We start from the raw sequence: 12,266 nt of genomic DNA, 5'->3' as shown, positions 1-12,266 counted from the left end.
TATATACAATTTGTGTATCTCTTTCGCAAAAATATGGAATATGTCACAGTTGGTCTATTGTGTGGATATCAAGGTATTCTGCAAATCACTGTGGTAATCAGCTGTTTTTCTTAAATCACAGAGTGAGAGGAAGAGAGATAGTAAGCTAAATATGTATGATTATAGTCACAATATGGGCCCTCATTCCGAGTTGTTCGCTCGTTATTTTTCTTCGCATCGGTGCGATTTTCCGCTAACTGCGCATACGCAATGTTCGCACTGCGGCTGCGTCAAGTAAATTTGCTAAGAAGTTTGGTATTTTACTCACGGCATTACGAGGTTTTTTCTTCATTCTGCTGATCGTTGTGTGATCGACAGGAAGTGGGTGTTTCTGGGCGAAAACTGGCCATTTTATGGGAGTGTGTGAAAAAACGCCGCAGTTTCTGGGAAAAACGCGGGAGTGACTGGAGAAACGGGGGAGTGTCTGGGCGAACGCTGGGTGTGTTTGTGACGTCAAACCAGGAACGACAAGCACTGAACTGATCGCACTGGAAGAGTAAGTGTCGAGCTACTCAGAAACTGCAAAGTAAAATCTTTTTGCAATATTGCGAATACTTCGTTCGCAATTCAGCTAAGCTAAGATTCACTCCCAGAGGGCGGCGGCTTAGCGTGTGCATTGCTGCGAAAAGCGGCTAGCGAGCGAACAACTCGGAATGAGGGCCATGGTGTGATCACAATCTGGCAAAATATACTTGGAGGTCAAAGTAGACCTGTTGTGTGCTTGTATGATAAGGTTATAATAACCATTAAAGGATTACACTGATCAATGTTGATCGATGGTAAGAGTCTCACTAAACAACAAATATCATCCTAGTAGAAATAGTAAATACAATATTGTGTCATCTTGCTTATTAAAAGCACTAAGTAGCGTGGTTAAAATAGAAGGAAAGTAAAAAGGGAGAATAAGTTCCCAGAGAGCCTGAGTGTTCTGTTTGGCTTTTACTTACCAGCTGTGTACCTGTGGTAGTGAATGGTTGGTAGAGAGTGCCAGGCTGTGAGAACGGGTCTCTTGGGTAAGGAAGAAAAATGTAATCTGCTTTCACTTGTGTGTTCCTTCAGTGACCTATGTTGGTACAAACCAGTGCAGGGGAGACTGAGGAGTCCTTTGTGATGAGAGTTCAAACCTATTGGTATCTTCACCCTCACATACAGAAGTAGGGGTGGGGTAACCTGTATCCATGTACAAACCCTGTGATCACGTTCTCATGCACTCACCTTAGGACCCCCAGCCGGATCCCTAACCAATAAACATAAGCTTCTTTTCCCCCCACTCCACACTTTTCCCCCCCTTCCATCCTCTTTTTGTCCTCCCCCAACTCCCAATATCCATGACACTGAAGCATAATAAAGACAACATAAGCTCTAAACATGAGCAGATGGATTTTACAAGTGTATAACAACTAAAACCTGAAGGAAGAGAGTAAATGACAGAGATAGAGAAGAGGGATATTAAAAGGGAGGAGGGGGGGGGGGGGTTAGGGGAGGGGTAGGATGGGGTCACATACAGACAAAGAGCCAATAAGAAGACATCATTTTGTCTTGCCATGACATATGCTATGTCTGCCTAAAGGAGCACAGCCACGTTCTATTGACATGTACAAGAAGAAAATATACAAAGCATTCAGGAGCTTGCCCCACACAGCTGAAGATGGTGTTAGCCCACCGTAGCCTATAGGATACTATATCGCAGTGGGATCCTCTGGTTGAGGTGGTGTATTAATACTGATTGAGCTTGAGTTAATACTAATTAGACATTGCTGCTGACCATGCGCATCTCTCTATGGTAACAATGTACTTCTGATTAATTTGCTATTTCCTACAGGATAATGTGCTTATGACAAAAACACACATCATCTCAAGCTGATTCCACAAACATGACAATGAGTTCACTGCACGCTAATGGTCTCAACAGTCACCAGATCTCAATCCAATAGAGCACATTTGGAATGTGGTGGTATGGGAGATTTGCAGCATCAAGGTTCAGCTAACAAAGCTGCAGCAACCATTTGATGCTATGGTATCAACAATGGTGTAGCTCCCATAGGTGCAGGGAGTGCAGCCAGTGGCGCAGAGAGGGGGGTACTCTCTACCTGGGCCTGTTGGAGAGTCCCGGGTCCCACTTCCCCTCCCCCTTCACCGTTGTAGACAACAGCAGTGAGGAGAGAGGACACTGCTGCAGCAGCCTCTCTCCCCAGCCCAGGACACACATGCTGCTATGTGCTGTGCTAGGGAGAGAGGCAGGTGCAGAGACAATGGGCCTAATTCAGACTTGATCACTGTTGTGCGAAATTGCACAGCGGACGATTACTGAATGACTGCGCATGCGTATGGATCGTAATGCACAGGCACAGGCAAAACTGTGTTTTTTGGATCGTTAGGCATTTGCAAGTTGATTGACAGGAAGCAGATGTTTGGGGGTGGTAACGGCCCGTTTTCTGGGAGTGTCAGGAAAAACGCAGGCGTTCCCAAGCATTTTCAGGGATGGTGTGTGACGTCAACTCTGGCCCAATCAGCCTGTTTGTATCGCACTGTAGGAGTAAGTCCTGGGCTGCGCACAGCCTGCACACACTGGAAAAATCCTTCAGCGATGAGTGAGTTGCAAATGGATTTGCAGCTGGCCGGTGTTTGCAAGGCTTTACGCACGGCGTACGCAGACTTGTACGGGGTTGCTTTTCACTCCGGCTGGGCGGTGACTATGCAGTCGCAGACCTCTACAAATTCTCAGAGGTGCGATCAGGTCTGAATTAGGCCCAATGTCCTCTCTCTCCCCGCATGATGTGCGGCGGGGGTGAGCAATCACTTGTGCCCCCTTAGCAGCCGTCCCAGCCGCCCCCTGCTCCTCATCTCGTGTACCGCACTCCCGCTTCACGACTGCACTTGTTTTTACATATTTCCTAAGGAGGGGGGTTGGCCACTCCCCCCTTATGGTACCTAGGCCTGGCGCAACTGTCCATGCCCCTGAGTGCAGTTGCTATGTGGTCCAGAGCTGAGAGGGGACAACCTTTCCTATACAGTATATGGATGCATAGGTGTCTAAAACAACAAAAAAGAACACATTATACCCATATGCCTAGGCATCTCTCCAGACGCACCCAGCTCTGCATCTGTAACATACATCATGTGCCAGTGCCAGTGTTATGGCAGGTATACTTACAGCCAGATACACTAGCAGTCAACCAGCTCATACATTAGTTAACAAGCGCCAGCAGGGGAAGCACCGGCAATAACAAGGGCGCAGTATGCGGAATAAACGTGGTTTTAAGCCGCTGTGATACAACTTGAAACCCGTGTTCAGTTACCCGGGCTGCACCTGGGTTTTAGGTGGAAAAAGTGTATTAGGGACATATTTTTTCAGTGCTTATGGAATATCCCATAAAAAAATGAAAACAGACATTTTCAGGGGGAACCCAAAAATATTAAGGATCCCCCATATGTACTATGGAGGAATTGATATCTCTTATGTCTGCCGCAGCCTGTCTACTACTGATTGCAAATGCAGCCCCTATAGGTTTCTATGTAGGCTGCTGAGAAGCTTGATTTACCAAGCTCCGAAATGCGTAGACCATCTCCTGGAAAGCTACAAATAGTTCATGATTGAAATTATATTGGTTTCACATTGCAAATTTATGTGAAAATATTTATCACATCGTGATATATATGCCACAAAATATTGTTCTCCGTGTGGGGAGTAATCATTCCTGAGTGTGGCTAAGAGCAGGTAAAATATTTGGATTTGTTTGCAAAAATGAAATATGTGTTGATTGCCAAGATATTTAAGTCACATCAAGGCATGGTGATTGTGGGTCTGACGTAGAGTTGAATATATTTTGTGCCAAAATTGCAGGCATACAATGCACCATAACATACAGCACATGTTTTGCACAGCTTGCAGAGCTAGATACTTCTTGCTCTGCAGAGAAACCACGAAGAATGTGGGTGAGGTCAAAGCTGTGGTTTCGGGATCAGTACTAAATCCCGCTGGACGGGATCCCGGCGGTCGAAATACTGACGCCGGAATTCCGACCACACAATCCCGACAGGGGTGGCGAGCGGAACGCAGCCCCTTGCGGGCTCGCTTCGCTCGCCACGCTCGGCACACTATTCTATTCTCCCTCTATGGGTGTTGTGGACACCCACGGAGAGAGAATATGTCAGGATTGTGCTGGTCGGGATTCTGGCGTTGGATTCCGTCCGGCGGGATCTTGGTGGTCATTCCGAGTTGATCGCTCATTGCCGATTTTCACAGCGCAGGGACAAAGTGAAAAAACAGCAAAAATGCGCATGCGCATGGTAAGCAGCGCGCATGCGCTAAGTACTTTCACACAAAACTTTGTAGATTTACACTAGTTCGAGCGACGTTTTTTCATCACTCGAGTGATCGTAGTGTGATTGACAGGAAGTGGGTGTTTCTGGGCGGAAACTGGTTATTTTCAGGGAGTGTGCTAAAAAAACGCAGGCGTGCCAGGTAAAAACGCAGGAGTGGCTGGAGAAACGGGGGAGTGGCTTGCCGAACGTAGGGCGTGTTTGTGACGTCAAACCAGGAACTAAACAGACTGAGGTGATCGCTGTCTAGGAGTAGGTCTGGAGCTTCTCAGAAACTGCAGGGAATTATTTAGTAGCAGTTCTGCTAATCTTTCGTTTGCTATTCTGCTAAGCTAAGATTCACTCCCAGTAGGCGGCGGCCTAGCGTTTGCAATGCTGCTAAAAGCAGCTAGCGAGCGAACAACTCGGAATGAGGGCCCTTGACCGCATCTCGTGGTTTCATACTTTGAACTGCAGAAGGCATTAGACACATGAACTTAGGGGCATTTTCATTGGGAAAATGACACTGTTGTTGGATGATAGATAGACAGTCAATAGGTCAACTCCATAGGGACAACAGTCAATATGTCGACAGGGTTAAAAGATCAACAGGGTCAATATACAAAAGGTCGACATTAAAAAAGGTCAATAGGTACAAAAGAACAAAAGGGTCAAAAAGTCAACCACGGTTTTTAGGATTTTTTTCCCTTTTTAAAATTTTTTTTTGCTTCATTTACTTTCCATGTCACAAACTATTACTTTCTGTAACCTTGTGTCGAGACAAGCAAGCCACTGTGCCTGAAGCGTGGTGAGGAAAGCGAGCCCGCGAGGGGACGTATTGCAACAAATTTGGGTCAAACACGTTTAAAACCACAAAATAACACACACAAAAAAGTTGACTTTTTGGTGTCAACCTTTTTCATGTTGACCTTTTGACCCTGTCAACCTTTTGTATCTGTCGACCTTTTCTACTGTTGATCATTTATATGTTGACCTTTTGACCCTGTCGACCTATTGACCTTTTAACTGTCTATTCATCCACACACAAATGACACAAGCTATGTATTGGATGTATAATTTGGATTTAGAGTATAAATGCTAGATAAGTAAAAAGTATGTTCTGTATAATAAGGTATATCAGGGTCCATGTTTCCAAAGTGTTGTTGCAGTTCTAGCTTATAGATTTTCGAATTACCAGCAACTCAAGGGGGGTAATTCCAAGTTGATCGCAGCAGGAAATTTTTTAGCAGTTGGGCAAAACCATATGCACTGCAGGTGTGGCAGATATAACATTTGCAGAGAGAGTTAGATTTGGGTGGGTTATTTTATTTCTGTGCAGGGTAAATACTGGCTGCTTTATTTTTACACTGCAAATTAGATTGCAGATTGAACACACCACACCCAAATCTAACTCTCTCTGCACATGTTATATCTGCCTCTCCTGCAGTGCACATGGGCCCTCATTCCGAGTTGTTCACTCGGTAAAAATCTTCGCATCGCAGCGATTTTCCGCTTAATGCGCATGCGTAATGTCCGCACTGCGACTGCGCCAAGTAAATTTGCTATGCACTTAGTAATTTTACTCACGGCTTTTTCATCGTTCTGGCGATTGTAATGTGATTGACAGGAAATGGGTGTTACTGGGCGGAAACAGGCCGTTTTATGGGCGTGTGGGAAAAAACGCTACCGTTTCCGGAAAAAACGCAGGAGTGGCCGGAGAAACGGAGGAGTGTCTGGGCGAACGCTGGGTGTGTTTGTGACGTCAAACCAGGAACGACAAGCACTGAACTGATCGCAGATGCCGAGTAAGTCTGGAGCTACTCAGAAACTGCTACGAGGTGTGTAATCGCAATATTGCGATTACTTCGTTCGCAATTTTAAGATGCTAAGATTCACTCCCAGTAGGCGGCGGCTTAGCGTGAGCAACTCTGCTAAAATCGCCTTGCGAGCGAACAACTCGGAATGACCTCCATGGTTTTGCCCAATTGCTAACAGAATTCCTGCTGCGATCAACTTGGAATTACCCCCAATGTCTCAAACAAAAATGTACATAATCCCCAGAGGCGTCACCAGGTGTGGGTACAGCCGGTGCACACTCTGCATTACTACCCCCCCCCCCCCCTTCCTCCTCTTCCCACACTCCCAAAAAGGGGGCATGGCCTAATTTAAAGGGGTGTGGCCTCTCTGGTCTTCTCTTCACCGCGGAGGTGTATCCAGCTTCCTCGGAAATGCTGGCTGCCCCCGGAGACTAGGCAGCGTGCAGTGCCAGTTCCTTTTCTGTGACAGGAGCCGAGTGCTGCAGAGGATTATCACACTGCAGCACTCGGCTCCTGTCACTGCAGAAGAGCCAGCACTTGGTGTCACCCCTTCCGTGGGTGACACTTGGGTGCGGGCTGCACCCCCGCACCCGCCTTCTGACGCTACTGATCATCTCATCAGACATGATTTACAGTATCACTTACAACACTCCACAGCACCATAAATGCTCCCTCAAAATCTGTTTATTTTCTGCAGTCAGACACCACACAGTGAGCTCTAATTGCAACTGCTTCACTCAGAACTGGTGAGGCCCAGTACAAATTACACATGCAGGGCCCTCCACCTCCTCAATTCCTGTCATACGAGGTGTAACATGAATCCCTGGTGCTATGAAGTCCCCAGCACAGTACTGACTAGCATCACATGCCCCGAAGAGCTTCTAAGGCTGGGGCCACACATAGCGGCCAAGCAGGTTCCGTTCAGCGGGACCCGCTTGCAGGGCCGGCAACAGAAATGTTTGGGCCTGGTACACTGATATGTCTGGGACCCCCTCAACCCCCAATGATCCTGCACTTTTAAAGCAGAGGGCATATTTAAAAAAAAGTGTGTGTGTGTGTGTGTGTGTGTGTGTATATATATATATATATATATATATACACTGAATGTGCACACATGAATTATATAAATACTGTATATATATATATATATATATATATATATACGAAAGCCCTCACTGACTGACTCATCACTACTTCTTTTACTTCCCGATATGTTGGAAAGCTCAAATGTAACATAGATATTCTTCAGGTGGGAAATAGGAAAACTACATAATCCAAATTTTAGTAAACCTCCCCTAAAGGGATGAATAGGGGGTTGATATAATGATGTCATTACCGATGTGTGGCTTGCGTTGCGTGAATGATAACACCAAAGTGGACAATTGGATCAAAATTTGGATTGCATCTCCAGCCCTAACTATTTTGATGCCCTATGCAATAATCTGGCTGAATTCTCATACACACACATATACCTACACTATACAGGGGGGTAGTACGGTATGCCGGTGCTCGGGCTCCCGGCGACCAGCATACCGGCGCCGGGAGCCCGACCGCCGGCATACCGACAGCGTGGCGAGCGCAAAGGAGTCCCTTGCGGCACACTATTTTATTCTCCCTCCAGGGGAGTCGTGGACCCCCACGAGGTAGAATAGCTGTCGGTATGCCGGGTGTCGGGATTCCGGCGCCGGTTTACTGTGCGCCGGGATCCCGACATTCGGCCTACTAAAGACCACCCCTATACAGGGGTCCTTACACACACACACACACACACACACACACACACACACACACACACACACTGACACTATACAGGGGTCCTTACAGAACAAATATACGGGGGACTGCAAACTTTATTCGTATTTGGCATATATCGCAGAAAAATTATGGTACTATGGGGCAGATGAGTTTTTATCATTCGTTACTAATCTTAAATGGTGCTACAAACAATCAGCTCCTGTCATGTGTTTGAAAAATGACAATTAGAAGCTGATTGGGTGGGGCACCATTTAAGATTATTAAGAAGTGATAACAAGAATATCACTTGTTGTTAAATCTGCCCCTATGTTAGCCAAAGAACAGATGTAGGAAAAACATATGGATTAAAGATTCTCAGTGTAAACTTCAGTCTATTCAACACCCTATGGGGCAATTAAATGAAATGTGATGCTGGTATGTGATTTGCAGCAGCACACATCGCTGACACTTAGGCTGGGTACACACTAGGTGATATATCATCTGATCAGGTGGATAAGACGACATATCGTGTGCACCCACTACTGTGTGTCCCCGCCCACTGACATGTCAGTTGTCCCATCTGCTGTGCACTATATCATTCAGTGTGTATGGCCAACCGATGTCTTATCTTATCAGTTGTGCCATTGTCCATGATCCCAGATCGTTGTAGTGAGTACCCAGCCTTAAGGCGAAATTTGACTGCATACAACTATGGGGTGTCGAAGTAAAATGAGCTATGTTATGGCTGCAATGTATGGTCGTTACAAGCGATCCCAAGCCGCTCTGACAGCACATTTGTCAAGATTGCATTTAATTGAATTGCCTCCTATGAAGAATGTTTACTGCTAAAATTATGAACTACACAGAGCCCATGAGAGCCAATTGATTGTGACATGTGAATTCACGCAGATTATCAAAAAATATTAATTATCATAAACAGAGGCATTTTATTTAGTAGAACACAATGCTGTTGGGACCAGTAATTAAGGTGCTAGTGGGATTGGGGATAGTCATTAAGGAGCTGGTGGGTTTGGGGCCAATCATCAAGGAGCTGGTGGGATTTTGGACCAGTCATTAAGGTGTTGATGGGTTTGGGACCAGTTATTAAGGAGCTGATGGGTTTGGGACCAATCGTTCAGGCACTGGTGGGTTTGGAACCAGTCATTAAGGCTCTGGTGGGTTTTGGACCAGCTATTAAGGAGCTAATGGGTTTTGGACCAGTCATTAAGGCGCTGGTGGGTTTGGGACCAGTCATTAAGGTGCTGGTAGGTTTGGGACCAGTCATTAAGGAGCTGATGGGTTTGGAACCAGTCATTAAGAAGCTGATGGGTCTTGGACCAGTCATTGCTGGTGGGTTTGGGGCCAGTTATTAAGGAGCTGATGGGTTTAGGACCAGTCATTAAGGCGCTGGTGGGTTTGGGACCAGTTATTAAGACGATGATGGGTCTGGGACCAGCCATTAAGGTGCTGGTGGGTTTGGGGCCAGTCATGAGCCTTTCAAAAAAACAGGTCCACCATAGCATATTACAAGCAAGGTAAATACAATATGGGAGAGACATTAAAGCAGCTTTCACTGGGGTAAAGGAAATTCATTTGAGACTGTGCTTTAAAGTGAGTTATTAAAATCATACCTCCCAACTGTCCCGATTTTCGCGGGACAGTCCCGTTTTTTTGGGGACTCTCCCGCTGTCCCACCTGAGGGCCGCAGTGTTCCGCGGTGGGGGGGGGGGCAGTTGAGAGGCTCTGTCACTCGCTGCTCGGATTAGCAGAGCAGCGGTGAATAGCAGCATCTATTCACTTGATTCAGAGGGAGAGGGGGCATGCCAGCGGCTCACAGAGCGCTGGTCATGCCCCCTCAGTGACGAAAACGGGGCGTGGCTCGCGAGTCCTCCGCAAAGCCACGCCCCCTTTTCTTAGGTCTCGCCCCTTTTCCGTGAGCGTGCGCGGCTTCGCCGCGCATCTGTCCCTCATTCAGCAACAGAAAAGTTGGGAGGTATGTTAAAATCAGCCACAATAAACATGATTATAATTTTGAAATTAAGACCTTAATAGATCACAGTGTGCAGCAGAGGATCCAATTGCTTGTTCAGGTCAAATACAAATGAATGATACCACTTTCAGACAGAAAAATCACAAATTCACGTGTTTTTTCCGGTTTTGTGAAGCTGGGAAAAACCCGGGATACAGTTCCTAACCCCTTTTCACACAGCACATTTAACCCGGATTATTCCCCGGTCTACCCCTTTCAGACAGAACCCGTGTCAGCCCTGCAATAGACTTGTGTGTCATAAGAAATGGACTGTTTTTATGGCACACAGAGATGAGGTCATGTAAAGTGGGTGGTGACTGCTCACAGCATTGCATTAACCATAGCCATGGCCGTAACTAGGGAGGGGGCTAGGGGGGCATGTTACCTGGGCACCTGATTGGAGAGGGCGCCGATCCCCCCTAACGCTCCCTTCCCTATGCAGCAGCGGTCGAGATGAAACTGAACATAAACTACATCTCCCAGCAGCCCTTACTGCCGGGAGCTGTAGTTTACTTTCGGTTTTATCTTTACAGAATCTGCGTTGGGAAAGGGGCCTGAGGCGGGTCGCACCCGAGAAGCATCCGTGTCAGGCTCCCGGGTGTGATCCACCTCAGTTGATATAACAGAGGTATTATTTTATCTTTATCCGTAGCCCAAATAAATAAAAAATGAAAGTAAAAAGTGTGAAAATGCCTAGATATCCCCTTTGCCCTTGTGGAGTTTATATATTCATACTGTACACACACACACACACACACACACACACACACACACACACACACACACACACACACACACACGTAAATGCTTGAGGGGGACACCAAGTTAATGACTTGCCCCGGGTGACAAAACTCCTGGTTTCGGCCCTGCCATGGCCGACGAGTTACTGCTGAGTAGCCCGGAGTTCCTGAGTTCTTGATGTTTTTTGCTGTTTTACACAGCAAATGAGAGCCTGATGCAGCTGCTTGCACTGTGCTACCTGGCACAGTCTTATGCCAAGAGGAGAAGGGAGCAATTTCTGGTGGAGAGGGCTAATACTGGACGCCGGTATTTGTGCAGGAGGAGAGCCCTGATTTTGGGCAGCATTACATGTACCATGAGATTTACCAGACCGATGAATCAATCGTTGTGGACCAGAGACCGCAGGCATGGACAAGCTTTCTGGGGGACCGTGGAAGCTTATCAGCCAGAGCAGTGGATGGCACACTTTCGGATGTCGCGTGGTACGTTTTACTACCTGCTGGAACTTCTCACTCCAGCACTCACCAGGGAAAGCACCAACTACCGCAAGACCATTGAGTCGTGCAGGAGACTGGCGACTGTATTGTGGTGGTATGCAACCCCGGGGGAATACCGCACCATCTCCTGCTTGTTTGGTGTTGGCATATCGACGGTGTATGTGCTAGTAAGGGAAGTGACCCAGGCATTTCTGGAAACCCTTTACTACCGCTTCATCTCCTTACCACAAGGTGCCTGGCTGGATGATACTATAAAAGGTTTCCTACAACGTAAATATCCCCAGTGTGCAGGAGCCATAGATGGGACCCACATACCCATTATTGCCCCCAGAGACAACCCAGCCGATTACTATAACCGAAAAGGCTTGCACTCCATCATCCTGCAGGCTGTAGTGGACCATAAGTATTGGTATGTAGTATGGTGTATTTTAATGTGTCATATGCTGAGCCCATGATGTGTATTGTTAAACACAGCTAATATGTATACTGTTCAGTTTCACAGATGTCTTCATTGGCTGTCCGGGTTGTGCTCACGACTCCCGGTTAATTGGCATCTCTGAATTGTTCCAGATTGCAGAGGAGAACCAACATGGCTTGTTGTTCCCTAGAGAGGTAAATATATCTCTTTTGATGGGTTATATTTTTCGGGTGTGGTATGTAAGGTCAACAGTAAGTAGGTCGACAATGTTTGGGTCGACCACTGTTGGTCAACAGTAAGTAGGTCGACAGGGATGCTAGGTCGACAGGGTCTTTAGGTCGACATTGTCTAGGTCGACAGGTCAAAAGGTCGACATGAGTTTTTGATGTTTTTTGGTGTCATTTTCTCTGTAGAATGACCGGGAAGCCCAATTAGTGCACCGTGTCCCCTCGCATGGCTCAGGCTTCGGGCAAGGTGCCTCGCTCCGCTACTGCTGCGCTCGGCACAGGTTACTATTCCCAATCGTAGTCCACATGGATCGTTAAGTATGAAAAAGGTCAAAAAAAGTTAAAAACTCATGTTGACCTTTTGACCGGTTGACCTAGAACATGTCGACCTAAAGACCCTGTCGACCTAGAAACCCTGATGACCTACTTACTGTCAACCAATAGTGGTCGACCCAAACATTG

This window comes from Pseudophryne corroboree, chromosome 9, assembly GCF_028390025.1.
Source record: "Pseudophryne corroboree isolate aPseCor3 chromosome 9, aPseCor3.hap2, whole genome shotgun sequence".
Lineage (NCBI taxonomy): Eukaryota > Metazoa > Chordata > Amphibia > Anura > Myobatrachidae > Pseudophryne > Pseudophryne corroboree.
Note: the sequence above shows the minus strand (reverse complement) of the source record.